The 12,081-nt window shown below is 31.6% G+C and overlaps 1 protein-coding gene across 8 annotated transcripts in view; it reads left to right on the plus strand.

Moving 5' to 3' along the window:
• NOVA1 (NOVA alternative splicing regulator 1) overlaps nucleotides 1–12,081 on the plus strand; it is a 156,144-nt gene that overhangs the window by 79,085 nt on the left and 64,978 nt on the right. The window lies entirely within an intron of this gene.

Below are 12,081 nucleotides of genomic sequence, written 5' to 3' on the forward strand. Positions count from 1 at the left end.
CACTTAATATATGTTACTACATTTTTAAAACTCTGGTCTAAATGTCATGTTTCAAATGAACATCGATTTTCAAATTGTATTCTTTGATGTAAAAGGATTCCCTGGAAAAATTTTGATAAAACATTGATTCACTTCATTTTTACTTTATTTTTTTTAAGCTAATCAGTATAATGTTAGAAAATGAGTTTCTGTGGTTAAAAGTCCAAACATTAATGATATAAAAGTTTGACATCTCAGTGTTTGATAACCTTGTCTTAAGAAATTTGTGAAAAACATAATATGAATTAATAATATAAGGGACTATAAGGGATGTCAGAGCTCGAATAGAATCACCATCAGCTTAATATAATTAATTAATTATTAATAATTTTTATTTAAAAATTATTATTAATAATTAATTATCATTTAATAAATCATTAATAATTATTTAATTATATTAATTATTAATTTTTATTAATAAGCTAATATATATTAAAAACTATTGAATTAACAAAGAAAACTAAGAGTTGGTTTTATGAAAAAACCCAACAAAATATATATACCCTTAGTAAATTTGATTAAAAAAAGGAAAGAGGAAAATCAAATTGTTAGGCTTAAAAATGAAAAGGGAGAACTTGCCACTAATGAAGAAAAAATTAGAGCAATAATTAGGAGTTACTTTGCCCAACTTTATGCCAATAAATTTGATAACTTAAATGAAATGGAAGAATACCTTAAAAATATAGCTTGCCCAGATTAACAGAGGAAGAATCACAAATTGGTTAAACAGTCCCATTTTAGAAAAAGAAATAGAACAAGCTATTAATCAACTCCATAAGAAAAAATTCCCAGGACCATATGGATTTACATGTGAATTCTATCAAACATTTAAAGAACAATTAACTCCAATGGTATATAAACTATTTGAAAAAATAGGGATTGAAGGACTCCTACCAAATTCCTTTTATGACACAGATATGGTACTGAAAACAGAGGAAGAAAATTATAGACCAATCTCCCTAATGAATATTGATGCTGAAATCTTAAATAAAACATTAGCAAAAAGACTACAGAAAATCATCCCTAGGATAATACACCATGACCAAGTAGGATTTATACCAGGAATGCAGGGTTGGTTCAATATTAGGAAAACTATTAGCATAATTGACTATATCAATAACCAGATTAACAAAAACCATATGATCATCTCAACAGATGCAGAAAAAGCATTTGGTAAAATCCAACATCCATTCCTAATAAAAACACTTGAGAGTATAGGAATAAATGGACTTTTCCTTAAAATAGTCAGGAGCATCTATTTAAAACCATCAGTAAGCATCATATGTAATGGGGATAAACTGGAACCTTTCCCAGTAAAATCAGGGGTGAAACAAGGTTGCCCATTATCACCATTACTATTCAATATAGTTTATCTAATTCTGAGAGTGCAAGGTTGAGATCTCCCGCTATTATAGTTTTGCTGTCTATTTCTTACAACTTAATTTCTTTTTTAAAAATTTAGATGCTACACCACTTGGTGCATATATGTTTAATATTGATATTGCTTCATTATCTATGCTACCCTTTAGCAAGATATAGTGACCTTCCTTATCTTTTTTCAATTAGATCAATTTTTGCTTTTGCTTGATCTGAGATCAGGATGGCTACCTCTGCTTTTTTGACTTCACCTGAAGCAAAGTAGATTCTGCTCCAGACTTTTACCTTTACTCTCTTTGTATTGCCCTGCTTTAAGTGTGTTTCCTGTAAACAACATATTGTAGAAGTCTAGCTTTTAATCCAGTCTGCTCTCTGCTTCTGCTTTATGGAGGAGTTTACCCCATCCACATTTATGGTTAAAATTACTAATTCTGTATTACTTGCTATTTTGTTAACCCCTGCTTCTGCTTTTCTCCTTTCCTTCCCCCCTTAACCCCCTCCCCAATATTAAACTAGTGAGCACCCCTTGCCTCTCACAGCCTTTGCTTTTTAGTATCCCTCCCCACCCCACCCCAGCTTAGATTTCCTGCCCTTTTCTTACCCCTTTTCCTCACAATTTCTGTATTCTCTTTCACTTAGCTTACTTTTTCCCTTTTCACTTTTCCCCTCCCACTTTTCAATGAGGTGGGAGAAGTTTCTCTGTAAATGAAATATATCTAATATTTTTCTCTTTAAGCCATTTCTGATGAGAGTAAGATACACACTATGTTGATCCCCTCCCTTCTTCCCTCAGATATAATAGGTTTACCCCACTTTACCCTTTTTCTGGTACAATTTCCTTTCGACCTCTAGTTTCTAGAACAAATTATAAAAATTTGTTCTTTATGTATATTTATAACAGAAATAGAGTTCCCAAGATTTATTTTTTACCTTTTTTTGTTTCTCTTGAGTCCTATATTTGGAGATCAAGCTTTTTGTCTAGTTCTGGTTTTGTCAGCAGAAATAGATGCAATTCACCTATTTCACTGAATGTCCATCTTCTTCCCTGGAAAAAAAAATGCTCATTTTGTCTGGGTAAATTATTCTTGGCTGCATATGAAGTTCCTTAGCCTTTCATAATATCAGATTCCAGGCCCTTTGATCCTTTAATGTGGACGCTGCTGGATCCTGAGTAATCCTTATTGTGGCTCCTCTATATTTGAATTGTTTTTGTTTGTTTGTTTGTTTGTTTTTTCCCCTAGCTGCTTGTAGTATTTTTAACTTGGTTTGATAGTTCTGGAATTTAGCCACAATATTTCTTGGAGTTTTGATTTGGGGGTCTCTTTTAGTAGGTGATTGATGGATTCTTTCAATGCCTATTTTACCCTGCTTCTATAATATCTGGGCAGTTTTCTTTGACAATTTCCTGGATTATAGTGTCCAGGCTCTTTTTTTTCAATCATAATTTTCAGGAAGTCCAATAATTCTCAGATTATCTCTCCTAGATCTATTTTCCAGGTCTTTTGTTTCCCCATGAAGGTATTTGACCTTTTTCCATTGTTTCCTTGTTTTGTTTTTATTTTTGATTTTGCTTGGCTGATTCTTGGTGTCTCCTTGATCCTTGAGTCATTCATTTCCATTTGTTCAATTCTGGTTTTTAATGAATTATTTTCTTCATTTACTTTTTTTTTTTTTTTTTAATTTCTCTTTGTAATTTTCCAGTTGACTTTTTAAGTGAATTATTTTGTTCTATGGAATTTTTTTCCATTTTTGCCAATTTTATTTTTTAGAGAGTTATTTTCTTTTTCCAATTCACTAATTCTGTTTTCCTTGGAATTGTTTACCTTTTCCAATTCACTAATTCTGTTTTTCAGGGATTTGCTTTCTTTATCCACTCTATCTTTAAATGAGTGGGATGACTTATCCAGACCCTGTCTGTCTACTGGGGTTGTATCAGAAGAACCTCTTTTCTGCCTCAAGACTTCTTGATTTTTCACCTGTATGGTTACCCTGAGGTACAAATTTGTTCTATTATAGGGGAAATCCAGAGAGCTTGAAATTGAACAACCTACTCCACCATCTTTCCAGAATCCTCTCTCCAAAGATTTTCTCTGTAGGTAGGACAAGAGTTGATCCTTTAGAATCGGGAAATAACCCAGAGCTTGGAGATTTTCCTGAGTTTGCACTATTTGTATACATGTGGGGAAGGGTAGAGGGTGAAGGGCTTGTGTTGTTTTTTGCATGGTAGGAAGAAAACAGTGTGACATTTGAAGTCTGAGGTTGTAATTCTAGCTGTTGATACCAGCTCTTAGCCAGATGACTTATATTTAACAGATACTACTTTTCTCTTCTATAAAATCAGAGAGTCAAACTAAGCAATACCAAGGTTTTTTTTTTTTTTTTTTTTTTTGGTTTTTTGGTTTTTTTTTTAGATATATCATCTTGTCATCTCTATAAGTGAACTCTTCTCTTAGAATCTTACATACTTTGATGTATGAACTCTCCTAGGCATTATCATATTTGGAGTGCTTATTATCATTTGTATTCTTTTTTTGTTCTTCGAAAAATTATAAGCTTTTTGAGAGGCAAGTAACATGTCTTATTTTGTCTTTTATCCTCTACAGAATTGGTTCTCAAACTTTGATTTTAGGTCCTTTTAACCCTTAAAAAATACTGGGGACCCTCTAAAAAAGTTGTTTATTTTTTTTATGTGAGCTATTGAATACATATAATGAATTAACATTTTTCAAATTAGAAATTTAAATTTCTTAGTAGTTTTTTGAAATAGTTTTGTTTTTATGCCCCCCTGCCTCCTTTTGAACTTCCAACAGGCTTTTCATCATACTTTGAGAACCACTATAGAACCACTATGCCATATGCATTGTGGTCACACACAAAAAATGCTGAGTTGTGTTTAATCTATACTTTTCTAACCCTATCAGAATTTCTACTCCATTTGTAGTTTAGCATTTAATTGTTTTATGGTTCATACGTGTTAGTTTTATCTCTCTGGTCGTCTTTAGGGGAAGGGATCATCCATGTCTCACACTTTTTTATCTCAAGTCATGGAATGTCATGAAAGTAAATAATGATTACATATAAAAACTGAGTAAAGCATCAATAATCATAATATTTTTTAGCAGAAATAGACATTAGAGAATCATCCTCCTCAGTTCTCATTTTAAAGACAAGGAAACACAGATCCAAAGAAATTACATGTTCTACATTGCTCTTTTCCTAAAGGGGGAATAAACTGATAAGATTTTGAGACTTAACAGATCATGAGAGTGGATCAAATAAGTGGTTAAAAAATAATCATAAGCCTATGCAAATGTGTGACAGCTTTTATCATGAAAATTGTGGCAGTTGCTTTCTTTTTGAATATTAGTTAACCAAATTTCACAGTAAATATTTGCCATTACTTTAATAATAAAACAATTATGTCAAAAACTTTTGAATAGGTATATTTAGATTGTAAAAAGTATTTCAAGAAACCAATTTCTTTAAGTTCACATGGCTCAGTTCTACAATGCACTCACTGTAGAATTGGGGTTTATATAAAAAAGTTGTTTTCTGCTTATTTATATCTGACAATAAATATCTCCTGATTTAATATTTCTTTTAGTTACTTCTTGTTGTTGATCCACTACAATTTAGGAGGAAATCTCATATTGTACTAAAGTAATTTAAGAAGTAATTTAAAATAGATAGTTTTATTAATAAATCTTCTGTTTGGGGGAGGAGAAACATATTTGAAGAAATTATAATGTTTTAAAATTTCCATGTCAATAGCCATGTTTTTTGCATCTTTTAGGAAAAAAAATTTAGTTTACAGAAAGAGTAATGTTAATCTTATTTTCTCTGGTACAAACTAAAAGCTTTGGAGTGTAGTTTGACTTCAGCCTGATTTATTACTTTACTTGGCATTAGATTAGGATAGCTGTGGTTTTTCCATTTCTTGTTCCAACAGAGACTTAATATTCTTTGATGTTTGAACAGTTTGCATAGATACTGAATATCGAAAAATCTGAATATTTTCTGATCCCAAAATTAATGGAGAGGAATCTGTTTATGATTTACTAAGCTAAATGGATTTTTGAATGGATATGGACTATAGTTTTATATGAGTTATTTTCTTGAGCAGTGAATTTTTTGTGATATAGTGTTTTGAATTTAAATAAGCAAAATAATGTGATTTGGTGGTAAAGGTTTCTTAAATGTTAAATGTTTTGTCAGTTTTTAAATTCTTATTGAGATTAGTATTATCTGTAATTTTATTTGTGTAATGAAATGTATATAGTATATAATCTAGATTTCTTTGAATAAATAAAATATTCTTTGAAGTTCAGGGAAATAACCATGACTTTATAAATGAGAATCCATTCAAATAAGAAGCTTATTGTATGTGTAAATTGTGTAACAAATAGTTAATATAGTTTCAATGACAAAATCATATGGCCTACTTCATTTTAAATTACTAATTTTGTACTACTTTAATGATCCGTCATACACTTAAAACTCATCATATTTTCTTCTTTAGAGGAGCAGTGTTAAATAAACAATTTTTCTCTATTGCTATTTAAACAATTATTTGTATAAGCTAGGATGGCACAATGGGCAAAGAGCGGCTCTTAAAAATCAGGAAGATCTGGATTCAACTCCTATCTCTGTCATAAATTGACTGTTGTGACCTTGGGCATGTCATTTAACTTTGTTGAAGTTTAAAACTAAAAGTTGCAGGAGAAAGACAGATGTTTTACTAGAGAACATTCTTTTAAAATATTCATACAATCATAGGAATAAAGAAGTATGAAAGGAAGGAAGGGGAGGGTAAAAGAAACAAGGAAAATAAGAAAGGAAAGAAAGAACAAACTGCTTTTAAGAAGATTCAAAATATATGATTACCTTTGAAAATAAGGACAAGTAATGTTAAGAAATAGTTGTCAGTCTTTTACTATTGATTTTTTTAATTAACAAAATGAATTGTCCTCACTAAAAACTCAGTTTAAATACTTGGCTTAAATTTGTACAGAACAAGTAAGAAAATAAACCTGTTATTTATATCCAGCAAGGCCATCTTGGAATAAAGTCTATTTATATATTTCTGTGACAGCAGTGACTTTTATTCATTGTTCATTTGATAGAGAAAAAGTATGATTTTTGTCAATTGTTATAGTCATTTAAAATTTCCTTTCCCATCCCATCTCAATTCTAGTGCCCTTCTCTCTGTTAGATTATTTCCTATTTATCCTGTTTGTATAAATTTGTTGTCTCATTAAGTAAGCTTCTTGAAGTCAGGGACTATCTTTTGCTTCTTTCTGTGGTAGCACAGTGCCTGGCACATAGTAGATACTTAATAAATGTTGATTCATTGATTAACTAAAAGCTTTTCCCACTGCGAATAATACTCTGAATCCCAAACATTTTACCTTTTTCAACAAAAATTTTTTTTCTGAAAATTTTAACACTTTGACACTATATTGACTTAGAAAATTTTGTCTTTACAATACTGAGTTTCTTTTTTCTTTTATTAAATATGTTATCTAATCTAAATTAGTTAGAATGTTTTTGTATTAAAAATTCAGGTTTAGTATAACCATGTAAAAGTAGGTCATTCATATATTTTCTTTGTTTATATCATATATTTACATTTTATTTAGTATTTTAATATTTTTATAATGTATATATTGGTATGTGCAAGATTCCCCTTTTTAGAATTAGCATAAAATAAATGTAAGGTTATTAAAAAGTCATAATAGGTCATTCTTTTTCTTATGTTAATTTTTTTCTTGATCTTAGTTGCTTTGTTTTAGCGCATTTTGAGCTGTTAACTACATAGGAATTTAATGAATAATGTTATTTAATGAAAATCATAATGTCAGTAGAATGGATATGCCAATTCAAATCAATTTTATATGTATTATTAAAATGTATAAGTCATTAACATTAATTTAGATCTGACTTTTTGTTGTTTTACTTTGTGTTAACTCATGATTATAAATATTTGGTGTAATTTGGCACGGGATAACAGCAGTGTTGTTAAACTATCTTAGTGATGAATATCAATGGTTCAAAAATCAACATACTCTGTAAAATAAAGGATTAAGTTACTTTGAGTTTAAAGTTTAAATTAAGAAAAGCACTGAAGAATTTGTAAGTCATTTAAAATATTGTCACATTCAGTGGTCTGAACAGGAAATGGGTCTTTGGAAAAAGAAAAGTAACTATTATTTATGTCAAGAACACATTGATTATTATTAAGTGAAATCTGTAGAAGAGATTATTAAGTTTGAAATATACACTTTTTAAAGAAATATCATTTTCTTTTGTTTGTCTTATTTTTATCACAAGCAGCATTTTCTGTTCATTATTCAGAAACATGGACATTTTCTCCTGGGTTCACTGAACTTTGCAATGGTTGTTTTCACAGTAGTGGTTTTAACTGTACCCTGCTTCTAAAGAATCAGGGATTTCTTTCTTTTTTTTTTTAATAAAGCTTTTTATTTTTAAAACATATGCATGGATAATTTTTCAACATTGACCCTTGCATAGTCTTGTGTTTCAGATTTTTTCTTCTTTACCCCCACCTCCTCCGCTAGATGGCAAGCAATCTAATATATGTTATACATGTTAAAATATATGTTAAATCCAATTTATACAATTATCTTGCTGCACAAGAAAAATCAGATCAAAAAGGAGAGAAAATAAGAAAATAAAATGAAAGTGAACAACCACAAAAAGAGTGAGAATGTTATGTTGTGATCAAATTCAGTTCCCAAAGTCCTCTCTCTGGGTGGACATGGCTCTCTTCATCACAAGATCATTAGAATTGGCTTCAATCATCTCATTTTTGAAAAGAGTCACATTCATAGAATGAATCCTCATATAATATTTATGTTGTCATGTACAATGATCTCCTGGTTCTGCTCATTTCACTTAGCATCACTTCATATAAGTCTCTAAAATCATCCTCCTGATCGTTTCTTACAGAACAATAATATTCCATAACATTCATATAGCATAACTTACTCAGCATCCACTACTGATGGGCATCCACTAAGTTTCTAGGGAATCAGAAAATTTTATAAGATTTCTTATTTTGATTATGTGTTAATTATAAAAAAGCACCTTTTTTTTTCCCTTCCAAATTGTATTCCTAATTTTCCCCATCTTTCAAGAGCAAAATTTGATGCAACACTGAATAACAAAGTCTTTTTTAAAAATCACATTTCTAGAATATTGGTTGTAAATGTTTTTATTATTTTTCTTAAAGATTTCTTCAATTTCTTGCTATGGAATCATTAACTAGATATAAATTAGTAATTTATTTGAAATAGAAGACACTTTGACCACATAGTTCTTTAAAATAAATTATATCATCTTTGCTCAAAAATTTTCAGTGGCCTATTCAGTGAACTCTATGAATGAGGTGCCACAACTACCTTTCTAGGCATTTCTCATACTGCTCTCTTTCCTGCAATGTATCCTCACAAACTAGATTATTCATTATTTCATGAATGTTCCTGCCTTGTGCTCAGGCTGTGCCTGCAATGTCATCCTTTCCTCTTTTCTCAATCCTCATCCCACTTGATCTCTTTGCAGCCTTTGACAAAGTTGTTTCTTTCTTCCTCAATATTCTCTTGTCTCTAGGTTTCTGGGGCACCACTCCCTCCTAATTTTCTTCCTACTGATTTTATCTTGCCTTCTCTGTTTTCTTTGCTAAATCTTCATCCAAATTACACCATTGTATTCTAGGTGTCTCATGAGGTTCTATCCTGTGCCTCCTTCTCTTCTCTTTTTATATTTTTTACAAATTGTTGTCTTCGGCTCTAGTCTGTTTAAATTACCATCTTTATGTGTTGACAATGCTTAGGTCTATCTGTCGTGCTCCAATCTTGCATCTTCATCTTGAACTAGCATCAGACATCTTCAATTAGCTGTCCAGTAGACATTTTAAAATCATTAAAATCTTTCCCTCAGACCCTCCTCTACTCCTACTTTATCTATTACTGTAATGGGCAAAACCATCCTGCTAGACTCTCAAGCTCACAACCTGGATGCTAGCCTCAGTTCTGCACTATCTGATACACCACATCTAATCTATTGCCAAGGCCTATCAATTTCAGCTTTGCAGTTTCTTTGGAATACATCTTCTCTCTCCTTATATCACTGCAATGCAGATTCTCCTCACCTCAGACCTGGACTATTGCAATTACTGCCTCCAGTCTCTCCCTACTACAATTCCTTTTGCATCCAGCCACCAAAATGATTTTTTAAGTGAAACCTGACCATGTTATGTCTTCTCCTCCTCCCACTCAGTAAACTGAAGAGGCTCCTAGGGCCTTCAAGATCAGATACAAAATGTTCTATTTGGTATTCAAAGTCCTTCAGAGTCTGGCTTCCTCTTGCATTTCCAGTCTTGTTACATTTTACTCCCTGCCACATACTCTTCAGTCCAGTGAAATTGGGTTTTTGGCTGTTACATGACCAAGACATCTCTCACAGCTCTGTACATTTTCTCTGGCTACCCTCCTTGCCTGAAATGTTCTTTTTCTTAAATACCTGCCTGCTGTTTTCCTTGACTTCCCTTAAGATCCAACTAAAAATCTCATGTGCAGTAGGAAATCTTTTTTAATCCTCCCCTTAATTCTAGTGTCTTCTCACTATTATTTCCTATTCTGTTTAGAGTTTATTTGTATATATGTGTTGCCTTATTGTTTCTTCCATTAGATTGTAAGCTTTTTGAATGCCTCTTTTTGTTCAACCAGCCCCTTCACAGGGCCTAGCACAAAGTAGGTGCTTAATAAATACTAAATTAGTTAGTGAACTTTTGAATTCCTATCATTCTTTTTTAAATCCTTGCTGAAATTCAGGAATCTTTCTCTGACTTCTCCCAACCTTTTATTTCAGAACTTATTTTCTGTTTTGCTTCTTTAATGTACTTGTTATATGTATCATACAAGATGTCCCAAAAGGCTTGGTGTTACAATTCAAGAGCTTTAATGGTTTAAAACTGCATAGGACTTTTGTAATATACTCTGTCATATTATGATCATAGATTTAGAGCTGAAAGGATCATAAAATGACAGGATAATTCATCTAGAATTAAAAGGTACTTAAAAGGTCATCTAGAAGAACTACCTTATTTACTGAATGAAGAAATTGAAGTCCTGAGAAGTTGTAATTATTTATGATTATACAGATTGGAAGAGAGAGAGAGAGAGCTAGAATTCAATTCAGATCTACTAATGCCAAATTTAGTGATATTTCCATCATACTGTACTATTTTTCATATTCTCATTTCTATTCCTACAAATCCTATTTGGAGAAAGAATACATTTAAAGTTAATGTTCCCTAAGTGCTTATTTAGCACCATATTCTATACACAGAGTTGGTACTGAATACACATTTGTGCAAAATAAATATAGAACCCTCATCCATTCAAGTGTCTTTGTGGTTATACTTTATTTGACCATAGCAGCCCTTGCATAGAGCATGTTGTTATTTTTAATGCAACAAATAACTAATTATTATAGCCTTTATTTTTATTTAAATGGAATGTAAGGGTAATGTATAATAAGTTATAAGTTTCTTTACCTTGGGAGTATACTTCCCAGGGATGTATACGTAGATGATGAGGTTGATGCAAACATCGCCAGAACTAGTTCATTATTTGGAAGGATCCAAAGGTAAATATAGGAAAGAAGAAGTAACAGATTGCCTACCAAACTGAGGGTCTACAGAGCTATTATGCTTACCTCATTGTTGTATGTCTGTGAAACTTGAATAGCCTATCAGTGACATGCCAGGAAACTGAATGGCTTCCATTTGAATTTTCTTAGGAAGATTCTGAAGATCATTTGGCAAGATTAGGTACCAGATACGGAGGTTCTTTTTATGCTAAACTGCTAAGATTTAAACTCTGTTGCAGAGAGCACTCCTTTGGTGGGTTGGGTACATTATTAAAATGCCAAAGGTACATTTGCCTAAAAGAATGTTTTATAGAGAACTTAAGGGCTCACATGGAGGTTAGAAGAAATGATACAACCACATTCTCAAAATCTCTGAGAACTTTGGAGTCAATTGCTTGATATGAGAGACACTGGCAAAGGACCATCCAGCATGATGTGCCCACACCAAAGAAGGAGCTGTGCTTTCTGAACAAAGAATTGCAGTAGATAAAAAGAAATGTGAGATATGAAAATTTAGAGAAATCTTCACTCTAAAAGTTCCTATGGACTATTTGTTCCCAATCTGTGGTAGAACATTCCAAGCTCATGTTGGTCTGATCCATCACAGTCAGACACACTGTAATTTGATCCTTACACATTGATGTCATTTTAGTTCTGTTCATGAACAAAGAACAACAGCCAACTGTCTTATCTGTTGAAGTTTCACATTGGTGCTTATAGACATAAAGTTCTTCCCTAATTTAATTATCTTCAAACATTTCCTGAAATCTCTATTTTTGGTACCCCTAATATATTATGCTACTTATACTGGAGTACTCTAGTTCCACTGGGATTTATGGTGTTGGGGTAATGAGGTTTAAGTCCTTTGATGTTAACTTTTTTTTTCTTTTTGTAATTTTGAGCTTAAAGATCAGAAAAAGAAAAATGAAAAGATCGCTTCAACATACAGATCAGAACACAAAAGAAGATTCTAGATGAACCATGTATATCTCC

The sequence above is a fragment of the Sminthopsis crassicaudata genome, chromosome 2, assembly GCF_048593235.1.
Source record: "Sminthopsis crassicaudata isolate SCR6 chromosome 2, ASM4859323v1, whole genome shotgun sequence".
Taxonomy (NCBI): domain Eukaryota; kingdom Metazoa; phylum Chordata; class Mammalia; order Dasyuromorphia; family Dasyuridae; genus Sminthopsis; species Sminthopsis crassicaudata.